Here is a 23,450-nt window from a genome sequence, read left to right as displayed (position 1 = left end):
GCAGCAGAGGTGTTGGTTTAGCCAATTCAGGCTATTGTCTTCTGAGTCCTGCATTATCATATTCTTTGGAAGAGCTCAACATTTTTCCCAGCACCAAAATGAACCGGGATTTTCACACCATTTTTTTTAAAGAAACCCAAAACCATGAAGTTAACAGTATTAGTGCCTTTCAATCACTAAGAAGAGGGATAGGGTGTTAAATATTATTATTACTATCTCTAAAAGACAATGTATATTCCCATCTATACGTTCTGTACTTAATAATTTTCTAGCCTGCGAATTCTGGAGGGAGATCATTCAGTCCTATTAATTTGCTATTACTGAATCCCTCAAATTGATCCATCATTTTCATAACATACATCAGTCTGTTAAAGTCACATTTTTATTTCCTGTGAAAAAAAGACCTTGAAATAGAATTTAGAAACAAAGATACCGTAAAAGAAGAGAGAAGCTGATTCACTACAAAAAGGTTAAGTTTTGAGTATTGGATGTCCTAACAATGAGCAGATCTAATATAAATCTATAAATATTTGAGCTTTTAACAGTATCATGAATAAAAAAAAAAAATTACTGTTTTGTCATTAAAATATTTATCCTGATGTATGAGCTCAGTATTTCAGACATGGTAACTGGTGTTAATTTTAAATCTTTAATCACAATCACTGTAGATAGTCAATTCAGATAATGAGGTGAAAATATGAAAAGGAAAATAGAGTGATAAATCTGTAAATTTTATTTGAAATCATAATCCACTGAATTATGCTGCAGCATCCTGGAATAATTTGAGAATGCCCATTAACTGGATAAAACTACAGTGAAATGTACGGTCAGAAACAGTCCTCCATTGACATGGAGACTAATGAAGTGGAGAAAAGAAGAAATGAAGGAACAAGGAAATTTAATATCCAACCTGGTTATCCCCTCTCTTTAGCATATCGTACTGACTACACATATACCACTCACACTAGTAATTAATTTAATAATATGATATCTCTTCTAGAGATCTCTGGCTAGATTTATTTCTCATACCTTCTCTGATCTTTTATTGTGTACTGCTCCTGGCCTGTCAGTGTATGCTCTAATCTATTTATGTTACACAGTAGAGTTTCAACTCCAAAATGTCTTTGAGTTCTTGAAGTCCTGCCTTAACTTTATGCTTTCCTAAACTCAAATTAAAACAAGTTAATCTGAATCTTGATTGTTTCTAACTGCTTTGGGGCAAAAATGAAAGCATGAGAGTTATAACCAGCTTTTGTGCTGCATGTCGGAGAGATGAGCAATGGGACTGAGTGCACCCTCAGCAAGTTTGCCAATGACACCAAGCTGTGTGGTTCCATTGATACGCTGGAGGGAAGGAATGCCATCCAGAGGGACCTTGACACACTTGTGAGGTGGGCTGATGCCAAGCTCATGACGTTTAACCATGCCAAGTGCAAGGTCCTACACCTGGGTGGGAGCAATCCCAGGCACAGCTACAGGTTGGGCAGAGAAGAGATTCAGAGCAGCCCTGCGGAGAAGGACTTGGGGTGTTGGTGGATGAGAAAATGAACATGCGCAGGCTTCAGTGTGCGCTTTCAGCCCAGAAAGCCAACCGTATCATGGGCTGCATCAAAAGGAGCGTGACCAGCAGGTCGAAGGAGGTGATCCTGCCCCTCTACTCTGCTCTTGTGAGACCTCACCTGGAGTATTGTGTCCAGTTCTGGTGTTCTCAACATAAAAAGGACATGGAACTGTTGGAACAAGTCCAGAGGAGAGCCACAAGGATGATCAGGGACTGGAGCACCTCCCGTATGAAGATAGGGCGAGAAAGTTGGGGCTGTTCAGCCTGGAGAAGAGAAGGCTGCATGGAGACCTCATAGCAGCCTTCCAGTATCTGAAGGGGGCCTATAGGGATGCTGGGGATGGACTATTCGTTAGGGACTGTAGTGATAGGACAAGGGGTAGCAGGTTAAAACTTAAACAGGGGAAGGTTAGCTTGGATATAAGGAAGAAGTTCTTTACTGTGAGGGTGCTGAGGCACTGGAGTCGGTTGCCCATGGAAGCTGTGAATGCTCCATCCCTGCTGGTGTTCAAGGCCAGGTTGGACAGAGCCTTGGGTGACATGGTTTAGTGCGAAGTTGGCAGGGGGGTTGGAACTGGATGATCTTCAGGTCCTTTCCAACCTTAATTATCATTCTATGATTCTATGTGTCACCAAAAAGTTTGGTCTCTTCTAGTTGAAATGAATGGATGGCTTCAGACATTGTTTCAGAAGGATATGTTTGAGATTGCAACATCCTTTATCCATCAGGTTTTCTTACCTCATGCGTCAAAAGGAGGAGGCTGCTTGTTCTCTGCCAATTTTGTTCTTGCATTTTCTAAGGTCACCATCCTGGTCACCTAAAGAAAAAGCAGAAAGTTTCTTTGACCCTCATATTGCATTTTTTGTGACATATCTAGCCATTGTCTGGCTCTGTGTTATCTCATGGCAATAGGACAAACTGACAGTTTCTTGTAAAAGAAGCTGTATGTTCAACAAAGATGAAAAAAAGTACTATGGACATTTCCAGCAGTGGAAGTGGTTCTCTGATACCCATTGTTTAACAATTCTTTTTCTTTTCTTTGTAAATGCAAATCAGCATCATTATATTTGAAAGGTACAAATATTTTTTTTTTATTTTGAACATAAATCAAAATTGAATAGTCTATGAATTTAATCATTTTTCTTTCCCTGAATCTTCAGCAAGAAATTGTGCAAACATTGAAGCAAGTAATAAATTCCAGTACTTTCTTAAATATAATACTTTCAGTTATTTTTCTATCCTAAATATCATCAACATTTTTTATGATATTATTTTAAAAAATCAAGCATCCGATTCATCAGATAGGATATATTTTCCAGGTTTTATAGCACAAAGAGGAATTTGGAAAAAACTTAAAAAGCCAAGGTGGTATTTGAGTTTTAATTCCTGGAGGATACCTGTGTTTTTAGGTATAAAACTGAGGAAGAACAATTATTCTCTGCCATAAACATTTTCTGAATTAGGACTTTAACATTCTGCTGCATTCTTTTATGGTTGGTTTTTTTTTTGCTATTATTATCATTCTAATCTTAAATGAAAACACTAAAAAAAAAAAAAAAACCACAAAAAATGGCTACTTTTCCCTTTTTTTCTTTTTTTTGTTTTTTCCTCCTTTTCCAGACTTCAGACTTGTGTATCACACAAGGAAAACCTTTTCCTGGAGCCAGATCTCAGCCTCCCCTTCCCTTTGTTTCTGGCATAACCTTTGCTGAAACAAGCCCACTACCAATTGATTAATATTTTCTTTGTTATCACTTTGTAACTGTAACCAGCACAGTGACATAGCAAAGAGAGTACGTAGACATGCAATACAGTTATTGATTGGCACAGGAAATTAGCCATTTCCTAATAGATGGGTTGTTCATATGGCACTTTATATTTAGTTTGTAGTTTTTAAAGTAAACATTTATACACATTGTTCACATAATTTATTACATGTGTCCATGTGTGTGAACTATATGAAGGATATTTATGGTCTGTGTCAAAAGCTTATGAACAAATGAATTTATGGAGAGGAATTCCTATTCCCTTGTGATCATGTCAGTAGTTGTTTTTCACGTTTATAAAAAAAAAATAGAGATCAGACAGTCTGTTTGGTGCTCACCTAAACCAATGGCTCTTAAGCTGCCGGCAGTGGTTCTTCAAACTAAGCAAGGTTATCTGGCAGTAAAACAGACTAGATGTTGCAACGTCAATTATTAATGCAAAATAATTTCCACTTGCAGACCACCATGCATGAGCAGTATTTCCACTTAGAGGAGACAATCACCTGGAAATCTCTCTCCTTATCCTCTCATTTTGCAAGGAGTTCTCTATCACTGGATGTAGTGTCCTACAATAAATGCTCTGATGCTCATGTGTTGCAGGAAAGGGAGAAGTATTTGGTTCAATAGGCATTTTTCTCCTTCTGGGATAATCCCTGGTGCACATTCTTGAGCCACGTGGAAGAGCTGTTGGGTGGTATACAAAGTCACTTGATGGCACAATACGACACCGATGCCTACGATGAATATAATCATCGATCTAGGGCAGAGAAGTAATAATATTTTTCCCAAATAGTTTTCTTTCCAATCTTTTGGTATGCCAGGAAAATAACAGAACCTCAGCAGACTACCAAACACCATTTTAATAACTGTGATACTCACCAATGAAAGGAAATACAAACGTTACCAATAACTGTACTTGTACTAAATGTCTGTAAAGACAACCTTTATCAAAGCCTTTTCTATTTAATTTCTGGCCCATTCCAATAATTTTGTATTTACAACAAATCATATTCTACTACCCCTTGTGACAGGTGAAATGTCTTAATATGGTTTTCACATTAAAAGTACCAGCATGTTTTCTCTGTATTTTTCTCACTACACATTAACAAGTATTCTGTAGGACATGTCAAGAAAACTTTTGGGTTTTTACTACAGATTTTGGTTATTAAATGTATGAAAACATAGAAGAAAAGTATTTGAAAAAATATTTTTAATAACTATATATTTAAGATTTTAACATTATTTTAACATTTGTGTCTAAAAATTTGGATGCTTTAAAATACATTGATACATTTATTTTTACAAAAAATTTTGAAGTTAGATGATTATTTCATTTTATAATCAAGACGCATGCCTGTAGGTAACCTATAAATTCATCTAGTGCATGACGATTACAGACGATGTAAAAGCTTAGAGCATTTACATAAGCTGGTTAGACACGATAAACAATCAGCAAAAACTTTAATAACATCAGATTAAATCTTGAAGTTATTAGTCAGTACTTATGTGTATAAACATTTGGGGGAGTGGCTGCAAAGAGCAGGTGATGACTTCAAGATTTCACCCAGTGTTAACAGATTTAGTCTGAGGTTTCTTCTTTGCTGTTAGATACTAAACGACCCCATCATCAATTAATCCAAATATTTGCATTAATACAGTTCTTTTATGACTGAAGTTGGAAGATATTTCCTCAAACTAGAGATATTCTAGTGATTTAATCTCATAACATGTATTAACTTGACAATATAGATTATGAGACTGAATGCTTTTAATAAACTCCATTTGCTGAAAATTTAGAATTATTTTTTTTTAATCAGAACTTGAGTTCATGAAGTTGGAAAATTATCTTTCTACATATGGCCAAATCTTTATTTCTGCAATTCAGAGAAAATTCCTTTTCAATGTAGTCTTTCTTGAGTAATGGACGAATAGAGATTTGACTGTGGTAAATATAGTACTCAGAAAAATAAGGTGTTTTCCTTCTGTTACTATCAAGACAGTTACTATTCAACATTGTGCTTCATACTCAGTTGGCTTTGCCAGAGGATGCTAATTTTTATAACTTATCAGTACCCTATTTGTCCTGTTTGTAAAGAATGGGGCAAAAAAAATTCTTGGCTACTAAAAGTCACCTTCTTTTTTATTCTTTTATTTTCCAAATATTATGACATCATGCTATTTTTATCTCTGCTGCCAGATGCATAAATGGCCAAATTAGGAAAAGTAGGGGTTTTTTTACTCTGAAATTTATGAGATAAATTATTATTCAAGAAGTGCTCAAGAGCAGACATATCCCATTGAAGAGCCTCTGAGATGAGAGCTGTGGGTTGATAACAGATCAAAAGAGTTGCTAAACAGAAGGTCCCAAGGATAAATGTCCTAACAGAAGTCTTTATTTGAGGACCAACATCTATCACCATCCATTACAGTTATCCCAGAGCTTTACATGGAAAAATTTTGCCACAGGAAGTCGTTACTGATTTATATTATGAATAAGAGTTTGACTGTGATTAAAAAATTATTTCCTCATCCTTTTAGATAGGGGATATTTTGGCCTATAAAGGAGGAGGAGATAAAGTCCATACTCAGCTATTTAACTACAGTTACTTTAACAAGCAAGCCTTCCGACTGCAGGTGGATTGCAAAGGGATTTTGACAGGGCACTCACCTTTCTGAGAAAACTCATTTCTCTTCTTCATATTTTTATCCTAAGTCAGTCTCATGCCAATGTTTGTGGTGACTGTCACAAAAATGCAGGGAATAAGCTGTGAGAGACCCTTTAGAAATCAAACGATATGACGCATTTCTTTAAAACACATTGTACACTGAGTCCAGTTCTCTTTTTCCTCCCATTACATAGCCTCTGCAATGAGGATTTGAAATTAAAGAAGCTGAACTTGGTAATTTCTACATCAACATGGTTATAATGAGTAATGGTTATGTCAACATGGGCAGCTTATTCCACACTCCAACCCTAAACTGCTTGTAACCCACACAGGTGGCTTTTGGTACACTTGAAAATGTGAAACTGATGGACAGGTGAGCAGTCCACAGAGAGTTTGTGGGTCAGGGTTAAAGGGAATATAGCTATGGGAGACATTACTGTGGGGATCTGTTACAGACCGCCTGATTAAGGAGAGCCTGCGGATGAAGCACTCCATAGACAGATAGGAAAAGCCTCACGCTCGCAGGCCCTTGTTCTCATGGGTGACTTCAACCACCCTGACATCTGTTGGAAGGATGGTAGGGCCCAGCACAAGCAATCCAGGAGGTTCCTCGATTGTGTGGAAGACAACTTCCTTCTGCAAGTAATAGAGGAGCCGACAAGGAGAGGTGCCATGCTTGACTTCGTGCTCACCAACAGGGAAGGGCTGGTTGGAAATGTGACTCTCCAGGGCAGCCTTAGATGCAGCAATCACAAGATGGTCGAATTTGAGATCCTCAGGACAGTGAGAAGAGCGTGCAGCAAGCTCACTGCCCTGGACTTCAAAAGAGCAGACTTTGGCCTCTTCAGGAACCTGCTTAGTAAGGTTCCATGGGATACAGCCCTAGAGGGCAGAGGGGCCCAAGACTGTTGGTTGATATTCAAGTATCACCTGCTGCAAGCTCAGGAGTGTTGCATCCCAACCAGAAGGAAGTGCAGCAGGAGGGCCAGGAGACCTCCTTGGATGGATAAGGAGCTGTGGAAGCAAGGACAGGTGGCATGGGAAGAGTACAGGGATGTTGTCTGAGAAGCTAGGGACCAGGTTAGGAAAGCTAAGGCTCAATTAGAATTAAACTTAGCTAGAGGTATTAAAGATAACAGGAAGGGATTCTACAAGTACATAGCAAATAAAAAACAGACTAGGGAGAAGGTAGGCCCCCTCAAGAAGCTCTCAGGAGACCTGGCTACGCAGGATTTGGAGAAGGCTGAGGTTCTGAATGACTTCTTTGCCTCGGTCTTCACTGCCAAAGGCTCTGACCACAGTACCCAAGTCTTGGAAGGCAGATGCAGGGACTGTGAGAATGAAGACCTTGCGATCACTGTAGGAGAGGAATTGGTTCGAGACCATCTTAAAAATCTGAATGTGCACAAGTCCATGGGTCCTGATGAGATCCATCTGCAGGTCCTGAAGGAGCTGGTGAATGAAGTTGCTAAGCCACTGGCCATCATATTTGAGAAATCGTGGCAGTCAGGTGAAGTTCCCGAGGACTGGAAAAAGGGAAATATAACCCCCATTTTCAAGAAGGGGAAAATGGATGACCCGGGGAATTACAGACCAGTCAGTCTCACCTCTGTGCCTGGCAAAATCTTGGAGCAGATTCTCCTGGAAGGCATGCTAAGGCACACGAAAAGCAACAAGGTGCTTGGTGACAGCCAGCATGGCTTCACTAAGGGGAAATCCTGCCTGACCAATTTGGTGGCCTTCTATGGTGGGGCTACACAACCAACAGACAGGGGTAGAGGAGCTGACATCATCTACCTGGACTTGTGTAAAGTGTTCAACACTGTCCCACACGACATCCTTGTCTCTAAATTGGAGCGATATCAATTTGATGGATGGACCACTCAGTGGATAAAGAACTGGCTGGATGGCCGCATGCAAAGAGTTGTGATCAATGGCTCAATGTCTGGCTGGAGACCAGTAATGAGTGGTGAACCTCAGGGATCGGTGTTGGGACCAGTCTTATTCAACATCTTTGTCGGTTACATGGACAGCGGGATTGAGTGCACCCTCAGCAAGTTTGCCAATGACACCAAGCTGTGTGGTTCCATTGATACGCTGGAGGGAAGGAATGCCATCCAGAGGGACCTTGACACACTTGTGAGGTGGGCTGATGCCAAGCTCATGAAGTTTAACCATGCCAAGCGCAAGGTCCTACACCTGGGTGGGAGCAATCCCAGGCACAGCTACAGGTTGGGCAGAGAAGAGATTCAGAGCAGCCCTGCAGAGAAGGACTTGGGGTGTTGGTTGATGAGAAAATGAACATGCGCAGGCTTCAGTGTGCGCTTTCAGCCCAGAAAGCCAACCGTATCATGGGCTGCATCAAAAGGAACGTGACCAGCAGGTCGAAGGAGGTGATCCTGCCCCTCTACTCTGCTCTTGTGAGACCTCACCTGGAGTATTGTGTGCAGTTCTAGTGTCCTCAACATAAAAAGGACATGGGACTGTTGGAACAAGTCCAGAGAAGGGCCACGAGGATGATCAGGGGACTGGAGCACCTCCCGTATAAAGACAGGGTGAGGAAGTTTGGGGCTGTTTAGCCTGGAGAAGAGAAGGCTGCGTGGAGACCACATAGCAGCCTTCCAGTATCTGAAGGGGGCCTATAGGGATGCTGGAGAGGGACTCTTCATTAAACACTATAGTGGTAGGACAAGGGGTAGCAGGTTAAAACTTAAACAGGGGAAGTTTAGGTTGGATATAAGAAGGAAATTCTTTCCTGTTAGGGTGGTGAGGCACTGGAATAGGTTGCCCAGGGAGGTTGTGAATCCTCCATCCCTGGCAGTGTTCAAGACCTGGACGAGGCCTTGGATGATATGATTTAGCGTAAGGTGTCCCTGCCCACAGCAGGGGGGTTGGAACTGGATGATCTTAAGGTCCTTTCCAACCCTAAATATTCTATGATTCTATTCTATGATTCTATGGTGTTTGCCATTCCATCTGGACAAAGGTGAATTGTTTGCAAACAGCCCTCCCCTGGTACCCAAGATCCCGGCACAGGCAGACCATTAAACTGCTGACACAGTGCATCTCTCCTGCCCCTTCTTCCCCAGCAAACTAAACTGCTTTTGGATAGCAGAGTTTTCACAAAAACGAAGTTCATGTTCTAAAGCAGTACTTCGGACTCTTATTTTCTTTTCCAAATAGCTTGTAATTTTAAAATACCTTATATATATATATGCATATATAGAAGAGATCCTATGCATGTATAGTGTCTTTGACTTAAAAAGTAAGAAATTTTATATGTACATACTTGTGTGTGTGTCTGTGTATGACCTCTCCTATTTAAAAAGACTATAAGAAAGACTTATCAGCATTTTGCTGCAGAGACAGAAGTGGGAGAGAAAGTGACTTATTAACACCTAAGGTATCACATGCCATCTGGAGAGACACAATACACACTAGAAATGTAAGGTTTGAACACAAATTCCTGGTGTGTGATCCCAGGCCTCAAGCTCGATCAGTCAGAGACATGTTACATACTTTTAGCCAGCATTTTACACCCATTTGGCATCAGTTTAAAGACCTACACAAGGTGCAGAACAGTAGGGAATTAGTTCCACCAAGCTTCATAAAAACCCAGGGAGTGGAAAAAGTCATAATTAATTTGTGGAGCCCTGATATAAGTCTTTTAGAATTTAGAAAAAAGGAGTTCCAGTACAGCCAAGGGGCAAGTATACAACATAAACAAAACATATGGAGACATTTAGAAACAAGCTAAAATTTGTCTTACACAAACTTACACACACACACTCCCTTGTTCTTCTTGCAGCTCGTGAGCATAGGGTGGTTCTGGGTTTTCTCTCCAGATGGAGAGCTCAGCAGCTTATTCCCATTCCAGCACTTCTTCCAAAACTGCCACGTTATCCTGCTTTCTCTAACACCTGCTGCAAAATATTTCACAGTTGTTCTGTCTCGCTCAAGGTATAGGGGGGAAAGGACATTGGCACCATCAAATGCTGTGCCCAGCAGTGCACCTGACACTTCCAGAATGAGCCATCCCCACCCACATTGTGTTACTTGCAGAAGAGTATTTGTTCCATGGACACCATCCAAGGAACAGCAGCAGCAGTGCAGGTGCTGACACCTCAAATTTGGTGTAAACAGGCAGACTTGAGATTCCTCTGGCCTGCCTTTCTTTCAGGATTTTCTTATTTATGGTGCATGAAGATGATTTGAATATGGAGTGCTGATGGTGTTGCATGTAAGTAGCCTGCAGCAATGGGCAGGAGGAGGTTTTTCCAAGCCTCACACAAGGAAATGCATTAAAAATGTAAACTATGTCTAGCTGTCACATATTCATGCATTCAGGTGGCTTATTGGGATGTAGCCCATTGTGACACTGCAAAATCTATTACATACATCTGTGCTTGTTTAATGTCATACAGCTTTCATTAAACACGCATTGGCCAAGGTTCTCCTCTCCTTCCAGATTCATCTTGGTTCATGTAAACCACACATGTAGACTAGATACTTCCTTGTCCTCCTCCTTGTAGCTTGGAAGAACCTGGAAGCTGTTTTATTCCACCTCAATTTACAGGGTCTCCAAAGCTCCTGGCAGCAGTTATTCACGTTAGTAATAAGGAATGCATCCACCACAATCAAAGATCAGCCCAAAGCTGGGGCCATGCTTTCTAGTCAGTGTTTAAAAGACAATGAGGTAGACATGGAATATATTTTAGTATGCATGAGACAGGTGCTTTCACAAAATATACTGATTTGAGGAAATTAAACTCTGGTATTATTCCAGATTTCCTGGAAAATGGCTATTTCCATGTTAACCATTTCTAGATATTTAACAAACATCTATCCCACTGATCAGAAATGTGAGTGCCATTGCAATTTCTATCAGCTGTCACATGGAGCAATACAAAAACATAAGTTGCATACCTTTTCTACATTGGATATTAAATTTTTCAGTACTTCTACCACCATTCAGAAGTACAAAAAAATTCAAACAATGGTAATAGTGAGGGGGTTGGGAAAGAAATCTGTTGGGTTGGTTTTTTTCTAACTTGCTGTTACTTAATGATATGTGACACTGCTATCAATGCAATGCAATAAAAATGAAATGGTACCCAATGTGCACAGACACTATGGAAATTTGAACCGACAACAGCAACAACAAAAATTATACTTTCCTTTTCCTTTCCTGTGACCTTTGCACTAATGTAAAGATATGTGACTCTGCTATCCATGCACTGTAATAAAAATTAAATTGGTGACCAATGTGCCCAGACAGAGACTTGAAATAAAACTAAAATAAAATTGCACTTTTTTGCATCATGTAAAGGGTACATGACATGAGGCACAAATTTCAGTTTGTTGCCACATCACAAATAATATGCCAACTGAGAACCTATATTTCTTTCTCATCATAAGGGAGGAAAACAGATTTACTTTGGAACATTTTTTTTAAATTTCTCTACATTTTATAAACACTAAAAACATATTTTAAAACAGTTTCTTTTATTAGACTCATTGTGTTTATATATTTCATAAATGAATGCTTTTTTGGTAACATGTTTGTGTCTAACATTACTCATATAAATAAAAATATACAGTCATTTTATGGGAAAATAGGCAAACAGACATCTGCATGCAACATTTCCCTCATTAGATGTTATCATGATAGCTTGTTTTTATGACTTTGCTGCAAAATACAATGTGCTTATTTGAAAACTTCTTAAATACAACTTCCTGGGCATGTTAACAACCCAAATGCTTTAGTTATGCTTGGAGAATTGTTTAATAAAAGAGTAGTTAACACTGGTGTAGTGGGAGGTGATGTGACCTGGAGAAATATGCCCACAGCACTGTGGGAACAGGAGCAGCATCTCCTCATTTGCGACCAGTGAACTGCTGATGGTTGGCATGTCCCTTCTTCAAGATGACAGGGCAGCTGGATAACTGTTGCTGTTTGGTGTTACTAAACCACATTACACAGTATCACAGTATCACAGTATGCTAGATATTGGAAGGGACCTCAAAAGATCATCTAGTCCAATCCCCCTGCCGGAGCAGGAACACCTAGATAATGTTACACAGGAATGTGTCCAGGCGGGTTTTGAATGTCTCCAGGGAAGGAGACTCCACAACCTCCCTGGGCAGCCTGTTCCAGTGTTCTGTCACCCTCAGTGAGAAGAAGTTTCTTCTCAAGTTTAAGTGAAACCTCTTGTGTTCCAGTTTGTACCCATTACCCCTTGTCCTATCATTGTTTGCCACTGAGTAGAGCCTGGCTCCATCCTCGTGACACTCCCCCTTTATATATTTATATACACTAATAAGGTCACCCCTCAGTCTCCTCCAAACTATAGAGACCCAGCTCCCTCAGTCTTTCCTCATAAGGGAGATGCTCCACTCCCTTAATCATCTTAGTTGCCCTGCGCTGGACTCTCTCCAGCAGCTCCCTGTCCTTCTTGAACTGAGGGGCCCAGAACTGGACACAATATTCCAGATACGGTCTCACCAGGGCAGAGTAGAGGGGAAGGAGGACCACCCTCGACCTACTAACCACCCCCCTTCTAATACACCCCAGGATGCCATTGGCCTTCTTGGCCACAAGGGCACAGTGTTGGCTCATGGTCATCCTGTCGTCCACTAGGACCCCCAGGTCCCTCTCCCCTACACTGCTCTCTAACAGGTCATTCCCCGACCTATACTGGAACCTGGGGTTGTTCCTGCCCAGATGCAGGACTCTACACTTTTCCCTTGTTATAGTTCATCAAGTTATTCCCTGCCCAACTCTCCAGCCTGTCCAGGTCTCGCTGGATGGCAGCACAGCCTTCTGGCGCGTCAGCCACTCCTCCCAGCTTAGTGTCATCAGCAAACTTGCTGATAGTACACTCAATTCCCGCATCTAAATCGTTGATGAATATATTAAATAATACTGGTCCCAGTACTGACCCTTGAGGCACTCCACTAGTTACAGGCCTCCAACTAGACTCCACCCCATAGACTACAACTCTCTGGCTTCTCTCCTTCAGCCAGTTCACAGTCCACCTCACTACCTGATCATCCAGACCACACTTCCTCAATTCAGCTGTGAGGATACTGTGGGAGACTGTGTCAAATGCTTTGCTGAAGTCAAGGTAGACCACATCCACCGCTCTGCCATCATCCATCCACCGTGTTATTTCCTCATAAAAGGCTAAGAGATTGGTCAAACATGATTTCCCCTTGGTGAAGCCACGTTGACTGCCCCTCATAACCCTCTTATCCTTGATATGCCTTAAGATGGCACCAAGGATAAGGTGTTCCATCACTTTCCCAGGGATGGAGGTGAGGCTGACTGGTCTATAGTTACCCGGGTCCTCCTTCTTGCCCTTTTTGAAGACTGGAGTGACATTTGCTTTCCTCCAGTCCTCAGGCACCTCTCCCATTTCCCAAGACTTGGTAAAGATGATGAAGAATGGTCTAGCAATGACTTCCGCCAGTTCCCTCAGCACCTGCAGGTGCATCCCATCTGGACCCATGGATTTATGGACGTCCAGATTGCTCAACTGGTCTCTAACCCATTCCTCATCGACTAAGGCAAACCGCTCCGTTGACCTGACTTCATCTAAGGTCTCAGGGGTACAGGGCTCTTCAGGACTGCCTGCAGCAGAGTAGACAGAGACAAAGAAGGCATTCAGTAACTCTGCCATCTCTGTATCTTCTGTCACCAGGGCACCCATCCCGTTCATCAGTGGGCCTACATTACCTCTGGTGTTAGTTTTGTCTGCCATGTATTTGAAAAAGCTCTTTTTGCTGTCCTTGACCCTTCTTGCCAGGTTTAATTCTAAGGATGCCTTAGTCCTCCTAGCTGCCTTCCTACATCCTCTAGCAGCAGCCTTATATTCCTCCCAAGTGGCCAGCCCCTCCTTCCATGACCTGTAAACTCTCCTCTTCCACTTGAGCATACCCAGCAATTCCCTATTTAGCCACGCAGGTCTCCTGGCCCTCTTCCTTGACTTCCTATGTGTCGGGATGCTCCGATCTTGAGCTCGGAAAAAGCAATCCTTGAATGCCAACCAACTATCTTGGGCCCCTTTACCTTCAAACAGCCTTGCCCATGGGATTTCCCCTAGCAATTGCTTGAAAAGGCCAAAGTTTGCCCTGCTAAAGTCCAGGGTTGCAATTCTACTTGCTATTCTACTGGTCCTACCACACAAGATCCTGAATTCCACCATCTTGTGGTCTCTGCAACCAAGGCAGCCCTCAACCCTTACCGCTTCAACCAGACCCTCCTTGTTAGTGAGGATGAGATCCAGCAGCGCTCCTCTCCTGGTCGGCTCATCCACCGTTTGCAGGAGGAAGTTATCATCCATACGCTGGAGGAACCTCCTGGACTGTGGCTGGGTTGCTGAGTGGTCCTTCCAGCAAACATCAGGGAAGTTAAAATCCCCCACGACGACCACGGCCTGTGACTGTGAGGCCGCTCTCAGCTGCCTGTAGAAGGCCTCGTCAACTTCCTCACCCTGATCTGGTGGCCTGTAACAGACACCCACAACAGTATAGCCCCTGACATTACAAATAATTAGGCATGTATTAGACGCTTTAGCATTATCATTCCACTAAGCCGTTTTCATCATTAAGATGGATATGCACAGGTTTTATTGAAAATGGCCAGTGGAATGTGGAGTTTTCCAAAGGACCACGTTTTTTGAGAAAATCTGGGCTATGCTTCAAAACAACTGTAAATGAAAGGCATTGGTCTGGAGGACTGAAAGTAAGGAACTCTCCCAGTTTAATGGGAGGGAGCTGTCTTTGGATTTTGCAAACTGCTGTAATGGTTTAGCATGAACACAACTACCATGGCTGAAAATCTCCTTGGAAAAGGAGGAAAGCATAGAGAGCTCAGCCACTGGCAACACTGGTCCAAGAAGAAGCCAGAAGCACATGAGCAGATGAGGGGTTTCTGCTGGTTTTAATTACATTCGATTGAATCCAGCCAACAAAATAAAAATCAAGGAATCAGATGGGTTGATATTCTGGCCGCAGAAATACACAAATGCACTAGCACTGTCACATCACACTACGGAAATACCAGGCAAGCCAAGTTGCACAGCCCAGAAACTGCCAAGGAAGTGGTTTACACACCAATCTGAACTAACTGTCCATCCTGCTCTGAATGTATTTAAGGGCTTTCTTCACCGTGATTGTAAAAACTGAATGAATCCTCCAAACCATAACTGCTTTCAGCTGGGTTTGATCAAATTGCTACATCCTTCATACCAAAGGTTCTGAAAGATGAATACATAATTGAGAAATTATCTTCTAAAATATTTCTTAAATCCAACAACAAAAAATTTTAAGCAGAAAGTTACTCATTTTTCACGGACAGTTCTGCCATAGCTGTTCAGATAAAATGACGGGAAATCAGAGCTACAGTCATATAAATAATCTGTTAAGAAGCTATTGTTTCCCTAATGCTAGTCATTTTTAAATGGCTCTAGGTTTGATTCAGGAACAGTACATGATTCACACCGGCAATTTTTATTAAGCGCTTATTCCAAAAATAATGTCAGACCAGGTGAAATCCATTTTTTTTTTAGAGACAAATATTAAATGTTTCACACTAGATGTGTGAAATCCATTGTATGTAGCAACATTTTCCTCTATTTTTTTTTAATAGCATGCATTAAGGTTCAACTTCTCATAAGCCAAAGTTGACTGAAGTTGGGCCTGCCTCTGAAGATCAAGGAGCCAACAGAGGCTGAAAGATATTATGTAGATAATTGTAAAGATCTTGCTACAGTTCAAGTGCTTTTGAAGTTCCATAATGACTTTTTGCTATCAGAATCTGTTAGGATTAATTGAAGTCAAAGATTGCAACTTAATCATGAGATCCATGTGTAAATATTCGTGCTGCTGCTAAGCAATAAATCTCCTTAGAATTAATTAGAAAAAAAAAAGGCTTTGCGTTGCTTTAAGGGCAGGGTACACAGTGGGCTGTGCTGAGAGATGTATTTGCAGGGAGGATAATGCAATTTCAGGAATCAGAAGCTTCTGCTTTTAATTCCATTTCCTACTAACTCCATTTGGGGCTTGGGTAAAATACTTTCTCTCCAAACAACTGTTTCTCTGTTGTCCCAGATGTAAGATATGGATTGGAAGAATTATTACCCACCTGACTGTTATAGTGTAACAACTAAAATTTCATCATAATCTGAAAATTTCCTATAGTTTAAACTGATCAAATATTCCTACAGTTTAAAGCTGATCATAATGCATGATATGTGAGCATAAAGGCAGTCACCTGAGGTTTTATAATCCTGGTGGGAAACGTAACCATACTTCCTATGCACAGGCAATGTGGGGATGACTTTAAAAAAAGATTTATTGCTGACTTTTGAAACAAACAATATATTGCCAGTTAAGCAATATGATCAAAATCCAAGGCATTGTTTCTGCTGTGTTATAAAAGAAGTTGGATTATGAAATTCAGAGCCAAAGTGACTTAGATCTGCTTAAAGTGTTCTAAATTATGGTAAGTATTTAAACTGATAAGCAGAGATTTAATATGGGCTACAATAGGATTAATGAATAAATATCAGGGTCTTATGTTACCTGTTAACAATTACATTTAAATGTAGAATTATAGCTCTTAGCTACAGTCAGGGCACACTTCATACTGGATAGTAGGAATTGAAGTGGTGTTTCTACAGACTGTCTTGCTTCAGCTAAAGTATTCCTGGGACACAATTTTTCAATTTTGCTGATCATTCAGTTAAAGCTCGTCCAATTTTCCAAGTTTTGTGGAAACCTTAACCCATGTTTTAGTATATGACACTCTTACAACTCTCCTACCCATCACATACCAAAGAGTTGCCCTGAGGGTGAAAAATGGTGTGGTTAGCATCCTAGGCAAAGTGTTCTTCTAGCACACATTAAATTTTAATGCATTCCAGTTGCACTTCACTTCAGGAAATTATGCTTCTTTTACTGTTGAGTTACTCAGGCCCATAATCAGATTTCTAATATGTTCAACAAAGCATCAGGATACATGAAATATCTTACCAGATAATCCTCTTTAGAATCCACAGTTAAGTTATTAAGTATTCCTTTCACTAATCTCTGTAATACTCTGTTGATATAGGTCTGTAAAACAGTGGATAAACCACATATGATAGACCTAAGTCTAGATTTTACAATCATTCCTTTTACATTTGTTATTACATGTTTCTCAGCTGTTCTTACATCCAAAAGGGACATGACCAGCATTACAAATGTTACACACGACAGCTCCCAGAAACCACAGGGAAGGTCTTTATACCAGTATGTCTATCAAGAGTTGAGATCCATCAGCAAACTCAAGACATATTCAGAAAATGTCTCTGAAAGTCAAGACCAAGACTATATGCTGTTTGATAATTGAGGTGACATTAGCTCATTAGTGTTTAAAACCACTGGACTGGCAATCAGTGTTAAATCTTCATATGCAATGAAAGTTAACAATGCTGGTTTTATATTGTCCCAAAAAAAATCAGAGTCTGTTTTCTCTGTTTGATTACAGTTCATTTAAGGGAAGAATGTTACTGCATGCTTTGAAAATGTTTTATGTGTCTTTGGCTGATAGAACACACAAAACGTCTGAATAGGCCCATTTATTTAAGCAGACGTATTAAATAATACTTTAAATGTGAACATGCGTGTCATAAATTTTGTAGTCTCTTTAAAGTAGGATAAATCTGTGTATTTAAAATAGACTTTCTTCAAAGCCATCGTTCTATTTATTTTTTTTTTCAGTCATAAAGGAAAGTTATTTGTGCTGCATGAACAATGGCACCATCATCATTTTAATGTTATCCATATGGGCTTCTAATAATAAATAAGAGACTACATTTGTATTGTATGTCTTAGAGACATTTAAAACCTTGATAAGGAAAGGCTGATTTCATTGGCCCCACAGTTAAAGGAAAGCAGACCCTAATTAAAAGAATTCTGAATTAACTAGTTTGACATGTGCTAATTGACAGTTCCTGTGAAATGGTTCTAATTAAAGTCAATATGTCTTTTTCAATTAAAAGGAAATTAAGAATATACTAATATACATTAACAACTTAATCTGCCTTCAATATCCCATACATCAGCTGCTTTTTTTCTAATGTTATTGGAGAACCATCTGACATGCATCTTTTACTGTTTGGTTATGGTATCTCATTATTACTCAACAAGAACTCAAACACTGGTGGATATCCCCCTAGAGCAAGACAAGAACTTGCTTATACTCCATTCATGCAATTCCTTATCTCTTGCTGGATAAAAGGTAAACTCACCTTCCCACACTTAAAAAAAAAAAGGACTTGAGACTTTTCTTAGATCTAGAGATCTTGCTGATCGCATGATGGGGCAGGTATTAACAATTAGTCAATTCCAACCTTTAGCAAAAGTCTTAGAGGTAACGGTACACTGCTGGGCTGTACTTTCATTATTTAGCCCAAGGAAAGGCAGGATTTTTTGACTTTTGAGAGACATCATTCATGATCTGTTTCAGAAGTGAATGCAGGGCAGAGTTCTCTGGTGGTAATGTTTTTAATTGTATATACAAGAAGAAAATAGAAAACATGCCTTCTTGGTAGAGCGGTGCTGAAAACCACCCCATTGTTGTTTCTGGAAATGTGACGTGGTTGTTTAAAGCCACAAAATTAAGTATTCAAATGTGCACTTGACTTTTTGCTACCAATTCCAAGGCTCTACTGCTACTGACTTTACTAACTTAAAAAGCTTCATTAAAATATCAGGCCCCATCTCAATAAGATCACTATCTTCAATGTATAGCAAACCGCAGAAGATTAACATCTGGTCATGTGAACTTTGATTTTTAGAAGTATTTATTTTCTTGTTTGGGAAATAATAATGAAAAACTCCAGCCAGTACATTCTGGAGACAGTAGAGAAACTGAAGGAATAAGTAGTTGACTTAAAAGGTAATTAGATAGCTGCTTTAAAAAAAAATGCCTCATATAGGCTGTTAAGAACACAATCTCATTTCTATTATAAATTTTGTATTTTAGGCAATGTAACTTCAGCTATGAATATTCACTCTGCTAAATTCATCATAAAGAGAATACATTATCTAACCAGATTTTAACAAAGTTTGTCTTTGTTCCAGTGAACTATAACTTTTTTTTTCAAGTGACTCTTTCCAATCATGACAAACTCATCTATATTTTTTAAGATGAAAATTCAGCAACTAATCATTTACTTTTACCTGTGATATAATGAGACAAATTAAGTGACAGAGAATAGACTTTCATACTCCAGAAACTGAACCAGAGGGTTGTTAAGAGCGCGACTAAGCAGCAGAAACCATAATACGGGAAGATTTGGAATTTGTGATAAGTTATTAATTTTTACTTTTGTTTGAAGTTGTTGGATTTCCTGGTATATGTTGAAATTCATATTCATTTTAGAAGCAGCTAATATCCAAAATATTTCATACTATGAAACAAAAATGACCACATTGCATATTTTTGTCTGGTTCTGTTTAACAGAAAGGATACAGCCAGATTTTCAGGACTGTATCTCCAGTTTTCATATAGGCAGCTGTTTGAATTTTGCAAAAGCAAATGTCAATGAAAGTTCTAAAACTTTGTCCCAAAGCATCTACATCACATCTCACAATGCCTCATCTTAAAGAAATAACAACTTCCTTGATCAGCCCTCTTAAAACCACGTAGACCACTTACACAGACTTTTGGACTTAGCAAGATACTTCGGCTGAGCATCTTGATTCTCAGGCTAAAAAAAAGATTGCTAGCTACTCTTTATGAGACCACGGGCTTTATGAGACCAGGTGAGACAGTTTCTTACGCAGCTCTCCTTGCTTGTGCTGTGGGGGAGTCCCTGCAACCCTAAAGGAAGATTTTTAAGGGGAAAAAGAATTCAAAGAACCTTAAATAAATAAAAGAAGCAGCTAAGATACAGGACGTGAAAAACGGCTGTTTGGCTCTCCAAATGGAGTTAAACACCCAGCTCCCCTTAAGGTCCTGGGCTAAAGGGACTGGCGTGTTATCTCAATATAAAAACTGTATTTGACCACACTAGGTCTTAAGCTAATCAGGTCCTAGAGACAACTATATCTTAAGGAAAAATACTCGTGCATTTACAACAGAAATTCAAATTGTATCTTTTTTTAATTATTTTTTATTAACACAGAAATCTCCCACAGCAAACAGGACTGGACTTTTTGATGTCGTATCTTTGTGCCCATTGTAATCTTTTAATATGTCATTATCTAAGTGGGGGACAGTATTTTCAGTGATCATTTATATGTGTGTCTATGGCTGTATATGACTCACAGATGCCACTCTTCTCAGCATCAGACTTCTAATCATTGCCACGGTATGGTGCTGGTACACATGCACCACTGAAGTAAGATGTTAAACAGGTCTCTAAATTAGTAAATAAACAAACCTCTTGGAGAGAGCAGAAATTCTGACTACTTGTATTCATTAAAATACCATGGTACTTTGAACAAGAGGAATGCTAATCCTAGAATCTAAAATGAGACCCAGTACCACAGGCCCTTAATATGTGTTTAAAATAGAGTAAGACTACTTGCAAGGTTAAGTTTATGAACCTAGGTGACTGCAGCTCAGCAGTATTCTGCCTGTCAAAAATGCTGTTTCTTTTTCCACTGGCTGCATTGTTCTCTCACCTCATTTCCACGCAGTTTTGCTGTAAAATGCTAGGAACTTATTTCATATATTTAATATATTCCATATTTTAGCTGCATTTCATGCACAAGTGAGAGGATGAGGATAATGGTATGTGAAGCACTTGGGAAATTATTTCTCTTTTACTTTTCTTGCTAAGCCTATTTCTACTCCTGGGTCTGAAAGTGGAGAAGAAGGGGAAAAAAGGTGGAGTATAAGCTTAAAAACAGTTGGCTTGAATCTGAAAGCACTATGAGTGAGTTTCAATTGACTCATAAAAGTAGCCATACTGGTTTGAAAAAGCCACTTTTTGATGGAACAGGTAAGTGAAGTGCATATGTAAGGATCTTTTCACAGTGAAAACACTTATAGTGAGGCAGGTGCTTGTAGCTCTGCAGTACTCCTTGCTCACACAAGTAATCACAAAAGCCATAGAGGAAGGTAGGAAGAGAGTAAAGATCCTTCTTTATATAAACACTATTAAATAAACAGTACCAATACTCTTGGGATGGGACAAGGTGCAGGGTGTGAGTATCATTGCATGAATCAGAGCAGTAAACTTGTGAATTATATTCCTGTGGATGAAGGTCTAGACAGGTCTTGGTAGAGTCAGACAGCCCTGGATCTCAAAAACATAGTAAGACATATACCCCTCCAAAGAAATAAAAATACCAGTTCCTACGAACCTGCCAGAATGCAGCTATTTTTCTCTTTGTATAAATAGTTAGTGAAGTAGTCTTTCTGTTTATATGCCTCCTAGCTAGATAAAGCTGTTTGTGTGGAGAAAGAACTGATGTGTTCTTGATGCAAGCCAAGCATATCCTATAAATTTTAGAGTCCAAGAAAAAATTTATCTTGGTAACCGGCCTGCTCAAGAAATCAGCATGTGGGATATGGGATGCTGTGGTCCATGTAAAAACTTCTGGTTAGCAAGTTTTTTCTTCCGAAGAATCTGTCCTTCTTACCACTTTTCCTTCTTGCCCCCTCCCCTTCTGCAGCACTTATTACATGTAGTCACATGTTCCTAGCCTTGAATGCCATGCTAGTTATACATCCTCTTAATACATACATTATGGAATGTGTTTGGGTTTGCTGTTAGAACAGATAAACATATTTTCAACATGGATTTGCTCATAAGCTGAAAAATAAAGTCATATGGGGTGTTTTTAATATCTTGTTGGTTTCACTATTGAGAACATTTGGCCTCAGGCAGCCTTCATTTACATATCATGCCCCACATCTTTTCTATTACTGCTAACTGAATATTCACATTTCAGTGTTCCTGATCCTGACCCCTATTTGTTTCACACATTGTTTTGTGGCATTATTTTTTCTGCTATTATTATTAGCATTATCATGCAAATAATTATTTTGTTAAAGTCATCCCCTTCATTGACTGTGAAAATTAGTTAAAATTGGTAATGTGCCCGTTTCTTACAGATAGGTAGCTTAATACAGAAAATAACCATGGCTAAGGAGGTGAACCGGCTTCTACTTTGAGCTCCTGTATATATTTAAGTATTCAAATTTTTCTAACCTTTACTTTCAAGCCTTAAGATTTTGGGCTAAAGCTCTTCACCTTTGCTCCAAGACGTCTTTTTTTAAGCAAAAGCATGTAGTTAACGAGAAAGATATACTTTTTTTTTTTTAACTATAACAAAAGTTTCATCCAAAACAACTAACTATAGGTAGCCGAAATATACCATGAAGCAACTTTCCAAGAATCTTTAATTCCACAGAGAAATCCAATTCCATCTGTGCGTTGGTCCAGCCTTTGACAGCTGTATTCAGATCATACTAAGTGCACAGCCAGGGAAGATGTGCTTAACATGTGCATGGGTGAGACTTGCCAAATGGAAATTAACAGATGTGGTAATAGGTAAGGAAACCTGTATCTGTCTTGGGTATCCTCTTTAGTGTGTTGAGGGATCAGAGCAGCTTCTTGTAACTCCAGCAAGGAGCAACCCCACTGGGATGCCCTTCAAAGTGTTCTGTAGCTTCTGGTTCATCTTAAATTGACAATCCAAAATCGGGAAATGGATTGGATTCATACTACCTGAAACTATGGTTTATTCAGGCTTTTGGGGGCAGCTTTTCATGAGCCAAGGAAATGCAGAAACCATTCAAATCTGTATGGATTCATTCTGAGACCCTCCACCCCTACTTGGATCCAGGCAACCAGCTGTAGACACGCAGCGTACCAGTGTTACTTTATGAGCAAAAAGACTGTAGTCCCAAAGCAAAGTTCTTCTTCTAGGTCCTCCACCATTTTTGCTTATACTCAGAGAAGTTATATTTAAGAACTGAAACTGTAGGTGTTTATGGACTTCATAATAATGTGTTTAACAGCTGGCAACCAGCAAAGCTTGCTCTGTTTTTATTTTAGAAAAAAAAATGGGCAGATGAAGTCACTAAAGATCATCCCATGATGACAGGACACTTTTATTCATGCTAAGACCGAACATTCCTACTTGTAATGCATACCTGACTCCCATACCAATGCACGCTCATGCCACAGGGTTCATGTAGGTGCCTTCACCTATCTGTATGCCAAATATTAAAGGAGTGAGATGTCCGATACATCTACAAAAAGAGAATATGCTGAAGTGCTGCAGAGATCAGTGAATCAGCAGGCAGAGTCCAGTGAAAGCATATGAAAAGTACCCTGTAGAGACTACTCATGCTTCTGATCACAGGTAACATTAAAATAGATGCAGTGAAAGCAGACCGGCACTGTAAAGTTCTCTAAAATGTGTAGGTCATGCACTGTCATAGTAAT

The 23,450-nt window shown here is 39.7% G+C and overlaps 1 long non-coding RNA gene across 2 annotated transcripts in view; it reads right to left on the bottom strand.

The window, feature by feature from the left end:
* The window catches only part of LOC133282804 (uncharacterized), a 48,009-nt gene that overhangs the window by 5,608 nt on the left and 18,951 nt on the right, over window positions 1-23,450 (bottom strand). For both annotated transcript variants that reach the window (XR_009747712.1, XR_009747713.1), the window contains exon 2: window positions 2,301-2,379. This is a non-coding gene — a long non-coding RNA (uncharacterized LOC133282804). The remainder of the gene's footprint in view (window positions 1-2,300; window positions 2,380-23,450) is intronic.

Source organism: Pezoporus flaviventris, unplaced genomic scaffold (genome assembly GCF_033815535.1).
Source record: "Pezoporus flaviventris isolate CSIRO_AGI_PZ_B2104156 unplaced genomic scaffold, CSIRO_AGI_Pfla_v1 ptg000141l, whole genome shotgun sequence".
NCBI lineage: Eukaryota > Metazoa > Chordata > Aves > Psittaciformes > Psittacidae > Pezoporus > Pezoporus flaviventris.
Note: the sequence above shows the minus strand (reverse complement) of the source record. Positions and strands in the feature narration are given on the sequence as shown.